The sequence below is a fragment of the Neolamprologus multifasciatus genome, chromosome 20, assembly GCF_963576455.1.
Source record: "Neolamprologus multifasciatus chromosome 20, fNeoMul1.2, whole genome shotgun sequence".
NCBI classification, from domain to species: domain Eukaryota; kingdom Metazoa; phylum Chordata; class Actinopteri; order Cichliformes; family Cichlidae; genus Neolamprologus; species Neolamprologus multifasciatus.
Genome location: NC_140458.1, coordinates 4,075,573 through 4,088,804, shown reverse-complemented (window position 1 = coordinate 4,088,804; position 13,232 = coordinate 4,075,573). Strand labels below are relative to the sequence as shown.

General features: G+C 43.3%; 1 protein-coding gene across 1 annotated transcript in view; it reads right to left on the bottom strand.

Annotated features, from left to right (window-relative positions):
* plxnb3 (plexin B3) overlaps positions 1-11,987 on the bottom strand; it is a 103,885-nt gene extending 91,898 nt beyond the window's left edge. The window contains exon 1 of the mRNA XM_085145935.1: positions 11,871-11,987. The gene's annotated coding sequence lies outside the window, so the exon portion shown is untranslated. The remainder of the gene's footprint in view (positions 1-11,870) is intronic.
* Between the last annotated feature and the right edge of the window lie 1,245 nt (positions 11,988-13,232).

The following is a 13,232-nucleotide window of genomic DNA, read 5'->3' as shown; positions in this document are numbered from 1 at the left end:
AAGACCAAGGAGGTCTTTGAAGAGAGCCCCCACCTTTGGGCTCCTGGGAATCCCCATTAAAGAGGACCTCTGCCTGTCTGACAGGATGTCTGCAGCGCTGGGGAAAGATGTGCCTTCATTAGAGCCTTACTGGGAGGGCCAATATATTGGTCCATTTTAGCCATATATTGGCCTGTATATTTAATAAATGAAAATCTAAAACAGTAAAGAAGAGATGGGAGAAACTCCCATCGATGATATAAAATGATGACATCACACAGTTTGTTCAACAGAACGCAACAACTAGTAGATCCAAGCAGTCCTCCATGTGATCATTCATATTTTGTTTAGTCACATGACCAACTCGCTAGCCTGGCGGGCCAAACATTACTCCATCATGAGGGCAGATAGTGGACAGTCGGAGTATTATTGTTTTTTTTTCACCTGTCTCAAGGCAAGATTACTTGGATCAGCGGTCCTCAACCTTTTTTGCGCTACGGACCGGTTTATGTCCGGCAATATTTTCACAGACTGGCCTTTAAGGTGTCGCAGGTAAATACAACAAAATAAAACCAGTACGGTACCAAAAAAAAGAAGATTTATTCATAAGACCCAGGGAAACCGAGTTAATGATAAAAACAATTTAAAAAATAACGATAAAATCCCTGAAAACCATAAATTTCACACCTGAGCCTCGACTATCGCGGCCAGGTACCAAACGACTCATGGACCGGTACCGGTCTGTGGCCTGGGGGTTGGGGACCGCTCACTTGGATCATCTATCCACACATCCATCAATCGAAAACTAAGATGTGAAGAGAAACTACACATTTTGGGGACTTGTTCTAAAACCAGCGGTTTTATTTAAATCTCTGAAAGTGGTGATGTGTCCCCCAGAGCTTCAGCTCAGTGTCATCTACGAGTATCTTTGCTCACCTCACACCACTGCAAGGATGAAAGCTTTCAAAGTACAGACAGCTACGTGCATTTTCTTTGTGGATGGGTAGGTAAGGCGGCCGTGTGGGAGATGAAGAACAAGAACTTGTGTGTGGCTATGACAAACGTAAGTGCTACATAGCTAGCTTAAATGAACTACCACACTTATGTTTTGCTGACTTGGACAGAGTAGGGACAGAGAAGTTCCAGTAGTATAAATTTGTCACATTAATGTCGCATCACAACAGTGAAGTCAACCCAGTATTCTTCCAGTGTCGGGTAAATCATTCCTACGGTTTAAATGAGCCACCACTGACAGCCGGGGCTGCTGTGGAGGGAGGTGTTGGTGCCATACTCCACAAACTCTGCCCTGCTGGCAGCTGTAAATAAACGCTGATTATTGCACCCGACTGCACAGGAGCTATCAGGCAAGTTAAACTCGAAGACGTTCAAAGGATGGCTGGAGGGCTGCAGTGCTCCAGGTGGGCATGTCCCAGTGGCTCTGACATCATGTGAAAACTAAGGATAAAAAGATGATGTCAGGGAAATATTTGTGCTTTGTGTGTTGAAATGCAAAAAAGGTAACAAAAATTGGCCAATACATATTTTTAAATAACCAAATATCAGTTCTGGTTCTTTCTGGTTTGAGTTCATATTCTTTGATTTGTTGGTGGTGGAGGTTTCGTTTCTCTTCATGGTTTTGTGCTCATGTTATAGTTTATAGTCTTTAGGTTTCTGTCTATGTGTCTCCCTGTGTTTCATGTTTTTGTGTCTCCTTGGTTTCTGTATTGAGTAATTTTGCTACATTGCAATAAATCTGCCTCTTTTACTTTAATTCAGTTCAATTTAAATTTTATTTACACAGCGCCAAACTACAACAACAGTCACCTCAAGGCGCTTTATACTGTAAGGTAGACCCTGCAATAATACATACAGAGAAAAACCCAACAATCATATGACCCCCTATGAGCAGCACTTTGGCGACAGTGGGAAGGAAAAACTCCCTTTTAACAGGAAGAAACCTCCAGCAGAACCAGGCTCAGGGAGGGGCGGGGCCATCTGCTGCGATTGGTTGAGGTGAGAGAAGGAAGACAGGATAAAGACAAGCAGTGGAACAAAGCCAGAGATTAACAACAAGTGTGATTCAGCAGAGAGGTCTATTAACCCTCTGGGGTCGCCGGACGCGCCGGCGCGTCATGACCAATTTAAGACGACACAGCTACAAGATGCAGCACGTCAGAGTCTCCATTTCAACTTGGGTCAAAAGTGCGGACTTCAAACTATATACCAGTTTTAGAATTGTGTCGATGGAAAACCAGAGTTATGATAAAAAATACACACGATGTTTTTTTCTGAACAAAACAGTGGTGTTTACAGCGGGAAGAACGGGAAGAACGGGAAGAACGGTAAAAACGGCGTTTTCTACAGACAGCGCTAGCAAACACTCTCCGCTTGCGGGTGAAAAAAGAAAAAGAAAAAACACCCCTTCCCTATTGGTGTTAGAGTTACCATGTCAGCCAATCAAAAAAATGATAAGGCAACATGTGACATTTGGTTGTTTAGGGAGGAGGGCCATCAAAGGCAGATTCCAGTGTAAACGCTGTCTCCACATGGAAAACTGGACTGATACACCTCCTGTCAGACCTGCAGGTTTAGGCCTTTGGTGTTCTCCTCTGTCTTATACTGAACACTAACTACATTTTTTGGACTGGCACAAATAATTTGTGTGCCTTCTTATTTGATGCAGCACAGCTGATTGTTCTGTAAATAGACTTAAATGGTTATATAAAAAAACGCCTGAGGCCTTGGCTGCATTTTTAGGTAAATAGTACCATATAACTTTGTTGTTTGCAAAAATTGTGCATAATTTTTAGAAATGTACAATTTCTATTTGCATTTCAAGTTATGAAAATGATTCATTAAACATGTTTGTGGGTTTTACAGTAAAAAATATAACTTTTTTCTACTCGGATTTTGAATTTTTTGTCTGAATTTAGATCAACTGTGCTAATATAGTATACCAAAATGAAAAAATAACTCAAATTTCAGATATTTGAGGTTGTGCTGAAAATAATGATACCAAACAAGGCAAGAAAAACGTATTTTAAAGGTGAAATATAGAGGTAAAATCAAAAGTAGTCAAAAACCGGCCAATTATACCCTGGAGGGTTAACACATGCTGAGTGACAAAGGTGACTGAAGAAGACTCAGTGCATCACAGAATCAGCCACGTGTTCGTGAGTCCTGCATTTGGGTCCTTATCCTACATATTCTGTATCAGTTGGCCTGTAATCAGTTACATTTTGAATACATATTATTGTGATAGTTTACAAACAGTCATTTAAATGATGTTTACTGTTTGACCCAGCAGCATTATAGATGTCAAACAATGATTCTGTCTGGCTTTATCCACCCAGGAAACGAGGTGATGTCATGGGGTTTGTGTCCATCTTTTATATACAGTGTTTGGACAATAGAAAAAATAAAATGACAGCTTCTTCTAAACGCTGTGGCTTTGCTGATCTCGGGCTTCCCCTGTGCTGATGTCACACCCGGGTACCCCACCACCACTTAGTACCTGTCACACTGCACCTGTAGTGCACTGACAGCTCGTGCTCTTTACACCCTGAGGTTGTGTCTATTTACAGAAAATCAGTCCGCTCTGATTCGATTTACTGGATCAATCTGATTAATCCTCAGTGTAAAAGTTGAGGCTCTGAATTCAGCTCTGCAGCTGCTGGAGTCCTCGCTGATTGACCAGCAGTCCCTGGAGGGAAAAACGAAGCACCTCCATTCAGCCGCTGGGGGAGTGTGAAATGCATTCTGGGATAGCTGGCTGCCACAGTGTCCAAAGAAAACACGGGGAGTGAGACAACTTCAGCCAAGAAAACTGTACTGTTGAAGTGAAGCTGCTCAGAAGAATGAAACCAAAACAAAAGAAAAACATGATGGAACCTGGATCAGGAGAAACACGCACGCGCACACAGCCTCCTGAGGATTGGTGTGTGCGTCGTCGTGGTTCAAATTAGTAGCAGCTAGCTGCTGGCTGAGAGTCCCTGAGGAATCAAACCAGCAACTCTTTCATCTGCAGGAACACATGAAACACACACACACACACACACACAAGATCCTCTGATGTTCTGCAGCCAGTGGTTGTCCTACAGGAGTAATAACATTAAAGGGTCAGTTCACCCAAACCAGCAGTGCCGTTTTCTGCTCAGAGGGTCTGATTCTGGTTCCAGGTGGACTCTGGGGTCCGTTTGGGGGAATTTATGTTTGGAGATTTGATTTTATTAAGAATTCAGAAACATAAATTGATCAAACATAAAGTCAGATTTTCTCTGTATTTCTTGTTTTTATGAGTCAAACTATGTTCTAATCAGATTTTATGTATGAAAAGCCGCAAACATCATTCAGGCCACAGATCGATTAATCGTTCGGTGCATAAAACATCAGAGAACAGCTCGGCTCAGTTTCACAGAGCAGCGTGTGACGTCAGCAAAAGTCCAAACCATGAAAACACTTCGCTTCACGTCAGCATGTTTAAGAAGTTCTCGATTCAAACACGTAAACAGTCTCCTTTGATCAGCTGATCAATCTACAGCCTGATACATGCGGCTCTGCTGGTTCTTTGCTGAAAAATGTGGCTCTGAAGGAGACTCCTCTTTTGAATATTCTGAGCGCTGAAGCTAATCTCCGGTTATTTCACTGTTTCTGTTTCTGATGTTTGTTCAAGATAAACGCTAATAAAGAGCTTCAGGTGACAAAACTGAGAAGAACTGAAAACCACGCCAAGAGCAGCTACAGCCGTCGTTACTCTGCTGCTCATCCCCAAAAATGCTCACAGTTTACTTTATATTTTAACTTTTACGACTACAACGTTATAAATAAAGTCGATAAAGAAGTAAGGAGGTCTGAGCGAAGATCACGAGGAGCTGCTGCAGACAGCGCGGAGGAGGGCGGTTTGAGAAACGAGCGGGACAACTTTCAGTTGGTTCGCGAAGCTCCTCGCTCGGAGGAAACAAATGAAGCCTGGAGACTTTTAGACACTTAGACAAGCAGAGATACAGCGAGCGGTGATCGGGGGGAGCTTTCTGTGGGAAGATGCGGCTCACTGGTAGCTGTGCTAAGCAAGATTACAGCTGACACAGCAGCGAGCGTGCGGGCGAGTCGCCACTCAGGAGACTCTTGAGTAGAAATTCATGGGAAAACTGCCCAACGCCAGTGATGGAGTGATGGCGGTTGCCCCGCCGCCTCTCAAAAACCCAATCTGCTTTACAACATATTAGCCAATCATGACGGGGCACACAGCCGGCACACAGCTTGATGACTGTTTCAGCTGTGTGCTGGTGAGTACAGCTGCTCCTTATCAGAGCAAAGATACAGCCCGGTGTATGTTCTCACTCTTTCTGCTTCACTGCATCCATAATGTGTCAGAGAAGGAGCCGGGAACTCTCACCGACAAACACACCAAACTTTTCTACCTATTTTTAAACCAGACTTAACTGATCTGAAGCGATCGCGCTCCCAAACATCATCCAGATCTGCAGATCAGCCGCGCTCACTGAACCTTCTGCAGATATTAGATCTTAAATTAATTCCAATTATCTTTAAAAGAACCTGCAGACACATAACAGCACCTGTGCAGGCGTGTGCGCATACACGGAGCATGTGATAACAATTCCCAGGAGCACACGTGCACACACACACACACCCAGTGTGAACAGTGGAGTAAAACAGATGGTCACACAGATTGTATTAGAAACTGACAGCTAATCAGACACACAAACAGTGAAGCGCACACACTGTTGCTGTTTCCGTCACACTGACTTCAGCTCAGCTCCTCGAGACTGACAGCAAACCGGGCGACACTTTTATTTCTGCGTGTTTACGAAACAAATCACATTTCGACTCAAATGTATTTTCTTTATTTAGTCTTTTTTGTGCTTCTCGTGTTTCCCAAACTGTCATTTATCTTTAGGAGACAGAGTTATATAAATCATTACAAAAGTCTTTATCACATAATCTCCAGGGCTGAAGATAATAATTCCCCTCCTGAGGGGAAGGAGTTGTCAGCGGGGCCCCTGTTGGCCCCCTTCGCACATATCAGTAGGATTATTTCCCCAGAAACCAGCGAGCAGTCCACACCTGACCCGATTACTCAATTAGCAGATAGACGGGAAATTATCTGGAAGCAGTTTTCTTACTGATAAGTATTGTGAGTCATTTCTAAACACAAAAGAAGAAAGAGAAAAAAACGTGCTCCGTCGCTCTCATTGAGATGTTATTTGACGTTTTCTGAACAATCAGGAGATTATGAGAGAAAAATAGAACCTGCTTGGATGTCTTCTGCCTCCACGTGGCTTCAGTCAAACTTATCTTAATGTAATAATTGTAATTAAGGTGATTATTCACTAACTTAACAAACATTGTGCAGTTACTAAACTTTTTGAAATGTTTCCTTTTATGTTGGACCTCCTCAACTTATTGAACTTTAATTTGATATTAATAAGTGAAAATAAGGAGGTGAGTGTGAGGGAGGACATCCAGGAGCTTGAGCTTGGTCATGACTCACATCTTTGGGACTGTAAAGTATCACATGACCCAGTAAAAGATTGTGAGGGACAAAGGCAGCTGCAGGAGCGCCTGATGATCTTTCCACAGGCTCATTGAGGAAATGTCACTTCCTCTTGTGAGTCAGTGTGGGCTTTTATTTATAGAGGGGGTGGTAATGCAATGTAAAGCAAACATAAAATACTATGAGAGTAAAAATTAAACCCAGATTATCTTGTTGTTACTTTATAAACCTTTAGAAACTAACTGAGTTCAGATGTTAGAAGCAGATCCTCCCTCAGAGTCTCTCCACAGCACTCGGAGCACAGGGCGGGGGGTGGGGGGGTGGAGAGCCAGAATCAAGAAACCACTGAGCGAGACATTTCTGAAGAATCTCCGTCCAATTATTTGGATCCTGCCCAGAAAACGACAGGTGAGCACGACGGTCTGTCTGGGAACAAGGGAGTCATGCTTCCTGGGGACATTTAACAATCCTCTTCCCCTGTATTAGGATCCCCCCTAAATATGATGACTAATATTAGTTTACATATTCACCTAACAAGCAAAAGATCCCCGGTTCGAAAACACAAAACTCTTTCGGGTTGTGTTAGGGAGGGCATCTGGTGTAAAAACTGCCAAATCAGACACGCTGTGAATAAGGGAGCAGCCGAAAGAAGCTTCCTCGTTAACATTTATTTATTCTGATCTTTCTCCCACACCATCGTGAACACTTGGACCTTTTTTCTATCGGTTATTTATGCCTTCGCACCTCCACAAACACATTCAGCGCAGTAGTAAAGTGCATTGTACAACCAGAGCATACAGAAATATAGAAATGACACATTAACACCAGCAACCAAAGTGGTCTTCACAGTGATCACACACAGGACTAAAATGATCACATATTTCTCACATCTGTGAAGCGATGTCGTCACTGATTCTGCAGATTCTGCCCCGTTTAAAAAGACCTCACTCTGTTTGTATTTGCTGATTAATCAATTAGCTGATCAGATCAGCTCATCCGCTAACACTGCATCAAATCCTCTGCAGCAGGAAACGAGGAAACACGATGGTGACTTTCAGGAAACTAGAGCACTCTGTGCTGGTGTTACTGGTGCGAGACCAGTTTGACTAAAACTGCAGATTAAAGCACATTAACCCTGTGTGTGTGTGTGTTTGTGTGTGTGTGTGTGGGGGGGGGGGGGGGGGGGGGGGATTAGACGTGATTAAACTGAAGCAGTAATCTGACTCTGAAGCTGGACTCAGACTAAACCCTTCAGATTAGTCAAATGGGCATTTCGGTTAAGTAATCTTCATCTCACTGATGATGAGGAGGAAAAGGAGGATGAGGAGGAGGAGCATGATGTCACTGCCTCGAGCCGATCACATGCCAGGGCGGTCAGTGGGTGAGCTTCATTCGGGTTTCTGGGTTAAATCGGGTAAAAGAGTCTTCAGGTTGTCTCTTTAAACCAGAGTCCATTCAGAAAATCTACAATTTAACAGTTTTATCAGTGCGGCCCTGAACTGTGACTGTCAGGCTGCTGCAGGAATCTAATGATTGCACAAAGAAACAAAGTCATGCATTAGAGCTGCTCCTCCAGCAGCAAAACCTTCATTTTGTTTTCAATAAACTTTGACCACACCGCCTCTATTTTTAATCTGTTAATTGATTTTCATCAGTTTCCATTTGTTCCATCTACGTGTGAATCACCTTTACTGTGAATTATCAAGATTATTAAACATCTTTTTCATTATTTGGACAGTTTTTATGTATTTGATGCATTTTGTTGTTCTATTATAATCTTATTGTCTTACTTATGCAGCGTGTGGGCAGCTCCTGTTCTTTTAAATAAAAAGGAGCTGGAGGAATAACACGGCTTTACTTGTGAGTTAAACTGAAATAATTTAATCGATAATCAAAATTCATGTTTGGATTTTTTTCAAAGTCTCTGTGCTTGTTTTTTCCTGTTTTTCTCTAAAAGAACGAGGTTTTGTATAAAAGAAGCCTGGAGTGTGTACAGTCAGAAATCCAAACACAAAATCATTTAAACCAGAATAATAAGAAAGACGTGGTGTTCAAACAAAAAGCAGCACAGATGGAGGTACGAGTAAATCTTCTGAGAGGAAAAAGGTTTTTAAAACTTAATGTTGAGGAAAACTTTTTAGGCAGATTCTTTCATATTTCACCTGCAGCTTTCATGTCCTGGTGACCATTAAAAACTGGCAGCCGTCACCAGAGGATGAGTACACTGAGGTCAGAAAGGTGTGGACATGCTCAGTAACAATACTCAGGCAGGCTGTGATGGTTAAAAGATGCTCAGTTGGTACTAAGGTGCACAAAGTGTGCAAAGAAAATATGCTCCACACCATTTCACCAGCAGCAGCCTGAACTGTTCATACAAAGCAGGATGGATTCATGCTGTCATGCTGTTTAAAGTCTGTCCCTATCATGTGAATGATGCAGCAGAAATTGAGACTGACCAGACAATGTCTTTCCAGTCTTCTCCTGCCCAGTTTTGGTGATCCCGAGGGAGCTGCAGCCTCAGTTTTCTGTCGACCCAGTGCGGTCTTCTGCTGCTGTAACCCTGCTTCAAGGTTCAACGTGTTGGCCGTTCAGAGATGCTCTTCTGCAGCAGTGGGTGGTTATTTAAGTAAATGTTGCTTTCTTATCGCCTCAAAGCAGCCTGTCAACACATCATTTTAACCCAGAGAGCTATTCTCCCTTTTACAGACCATTCTCTGTAAACCCTGGAGATGTATGTTTTGGAAAATCCCAGCAGATGATCATTTTCTGGAATACTCGGACAGACCCTCTGGCACCAACAACCATCACTGCTCTTCCTCATTCTGATGAGTACGTCAGCTTGACCATGTCTACATGCCTAAATGCAATGAGCTGCTGCCATGTGGTTGCCTCATTAGATATTTGTGCTAACAAGCAGTTGAACAGGTGTACCTAATAAAGTGGCTGGTGAGCTCAGGTGACTGGAAACATTCCCAAGATAGCAAGATGTCTGGAAGAGGAGTGGGTAAACTGAAGCAAGTTAACTGAGCACTGGAATCCAGATTTAAACACAGTTTCTTTCTGTCTTTAAAAGCATGAACTTTAAGTATCTGAACCAACCATTTTCCCCAGTGTTCCATGTTTTGTGTTCAGTAGGGCTGCCACAAACGATTATTTTGATAGTCGACTAGTCACCGATTATTTTTGCAATTAGTCGACTAATCAGATCTTCATCCACTGGACGTAAAACGTACAGCTTATTGCACCAGCAGCATCTGCTCTTATATAACTATCATTAGCTTACAGCTTTAAGTGTTTAAGGTATGTGCTAACTAAAAATAAAGACAAGATGATAGTTTATTAAATTTTAATGACATTTGCAGATTGTTTCGGTGGAGTTTAATAAACTCCTTGCTATCTAAAATATAACAGGACACCGGAGTATATTCTCGAGCATCTCACACTTCTGTTTAATCAGTTGTCTGCTTGACGTTTATTCAGCTGTGTAAAAACTATAACTTTAATCTCAGCCAAACCGATTTACTCAGGAACAAATAAAATACTGAAAAAAGCCAAACAATAACATTTTGAAGTTATCTAAGTGACTTATAAATGTTTAACCTGAGTAGCGAAAGACGGCGGTGGGTTTGAAGCCGGCAGTCCGGTGTTCTCACGGCTCTAGTGAGCCTCGCTCCCGGCTAGCTATCGAGCTAGTGGCTAACAGACGTCTCAGAAAACGTCGGAGCGCTTTTGAAAATATGTGGTGTCTTGATAAACTGAGCAGATATTTGAGGTTTACACAGCTACATTCTCGCCTGAAAATATGTTAAACGTTTATTTTGTGACCCAGAAAGAATAATAAGAGTAATATTAAAAGTAACTAGCAGCCGCCATTGTTGGAAACTGAGCTGGGCTGCGCTATGAATTCTGGGACAGAGCTACTTCTTCTTCTTTGGGGTTTAACGGCAGCTGGCATCCTTGTACATGCAGTGCTGCCATCTTCTGTTTCAGTCCGTTATTACATTCTTAAATCCTACTACTTATTCCTGCGTCTTTTGTGATCTTACAAAGCTTCAAACAACGCGTTGACTATTAAATTAGTCATCGACGATTTTAATAGTCGACGTAATCGTGACTAGTCGACTAATCGTGGCAGCCCTAGTGTTCAGTAATTCAAACCTTCATGCAGAACATCAAGAGTTTGAACAAAAAAAGGTTCAGCTGTTCCTAAACATCACAAAATAAAGGAGCATTCTGCTGTTTTTCCCACTTTGTCAGCAAACCACAGACTCAGAATCTCCTTCAGCACCATCAACCAGATTGTCACTGCAAACTAAACCAGAGCACCACTTCTGCCTCTGGAAGGAGTCCCAACAACTTTACTATTCTATAGGCTACATTCAGCAGGAGCCAACATGCTGCAACCACAGACAGGAAGTCTGATACACCAACAAAGCAGCAGTTAAAGCCTGAGCAGCATCTGTGGAAGGGTAACACAGTGCAACTTTAAAAACTGAATCAGGACCAGCAGATCTGCATCAGCCTGGAGTCATGTGGTATCCAGGAGCTTAAGGGGCCCCGAGGGCCCAAACAGAAAATATCAGCGGCCCTGCCCAGTTTCCCTAGAAATACTGACCACATTAATTTAAACTGGAACAAAGAGCAGGTCCAGCAACTTTCTGTGTGTTTGTGTAGGAGGTGGAGGAGGGGGAGGGCGGGGAGGGGGGGGGGTTGTATTGTTTTTTGTTTATGTTCTCAGAGTGTCGTGTGATGCTCACTTCCCTTATGCAAGTCTGCAAAGGTGACTTCTAAACTCGCTCCAGCCATAACAGCAGCACAGAGTGTGAGAGTGTGTGTCTGTGTGTGTTGGAATGCCAGCTATTCAGTGGCTGCAGCGGCCGTGCCGTGCCGTGCCAGGACAGGCTGGAAACGGCCGACACGGACACACACACAAGCACTCAGTGAGGAGGCAAACTTACAAACTGAACCCAGCACCACATTTATCACTCCTGCTGTTAAACCGGCTTCACCCAGACGCCGGCCAGACTCCCTGACGGGAATGTCCACTTTTAAACTCCCAGTCCAGAGTCTGAGCCGCTCTGTATTTACGGCTCTGTAAATTAAACCCGGGGAACATAACCTGGTGCTGGTCATAATATCAATGTTTCTGAGCGGAGTCAAAGAGCATCTCCTCCCGGTTCTAAAACCATCGGCAGCTGCCTCCCTCAGATAAACAGCCTAACGGAAAACCGGCAACATCTAAAACTACTACATTCCTGAATGGAGTCTGGCGTGTGTCGGGCAGACACGCCTGACTCTCACGCCTTTTCCTTCCTACAGCAGCGGGACAACCCGGAGCCGTGACAAGGGGGGGCGATGAGGTCCGGGTCCGACTCACCTGAGCTCACCAGGCTGCTGTGCCGTCCTCCCGGCGTCCGAGTAGCCCGAGAAACTTCCAAAAGACCCCAGCAGACACCCGGATCCGCACAGTCCGCGCAGAGAGACGCACAACAGGTTTGACAGAGACCCCGCCCCGCTGCGCTCCAAGGTCCACAGCCGAAAACCCACCGCGAAGCCTGGCTTAGAAATCCAGAGGTTTTAATAATTAAAAGCTATCGATCCCATCTGTCCAGTCAACACTCAGTGTCAGTCAGAATATCGATTCTCTGAAAGTGAAATACTTCATGCGTGGGTTCAATATGAGAAAAAAAGTTATATGAATAAAACAGGCGACTTTTACCTCTGATACTTAAGATGGGCCAATTAAATCCACGTTTAAATAACTCGACACGTAAAGTCTTATTATTAATATTACAATGTGAGTTTTTAGCGGATGAGGATGTATCCAGATACTTTTGTTCTAATAGCAGCACTAACAAGCAAACGTGTAGTTAGTGTAGTACAGACGCATCCCTAACAGTAAATTCTCCAGTATGATGCTACGTCTTGTACCCGTGTGACGTCTATTTGAAGAGTCGTGTGGTTTCCAGAGTCTCCGTAAACCACCAGTACAGTTTACTAAACCACAGTGGAGTGCGTGTTTTATTAGCCAAACTCTTAATTTGAAAAGCCAACAGGAATCAAACTGGTGAAACTGGGCAGAGGTAGGAGCGCTTTTAAACCACGGGCTGGCAGGGGTTAAAGGTCCGGAACGCAGTTGAGTCTCACAGGCATGTTAGTGCGTATTTCTGTTCCTGAGTTCCTTTTAAATAAGCCCGGCATCGTTTCCTGCGACGGCATGCACATACTCGCTCTGTAATCACAAACTAATGCCATCCTACGAACAGGATACACCTTCAGCACCTTTTCTAGTCCTCATCCCTGTGATGCGTTCAAGGTGCAGATGTAACTTCATTGCGCCCGTGGTAATCAGAAGGTAGCCAGCGCAAAAAAAATAACGTTTGTTAATGTGCGTCAGACTCAGACATGGAGAAAGTAACTGTAAGAAAGATGAAGCTTATTTTCAAAGGTAGGACTGCTCAGCAAATTCAATTTGATCATCTGGAAATGCAAATCTTAGTTTGTAATACTGTGAAAAAGTCTGCAGTAACATTGGACAGGCTGCAGTGTTAAGGTCAGTGTTAGCTGAGCTTCAGCGATCAATCAATATTTTGCTCACTTAAGAGGAAATAATTGATTATACTGTTTGTTGGTCACCTGATCAGAGGAAAAAACAACAACAAACAAAACGCATTAGTAAACTTTTTATTTATTTTTAATAAACATCCAGACATCATCATCATGACATCACACAGCATCG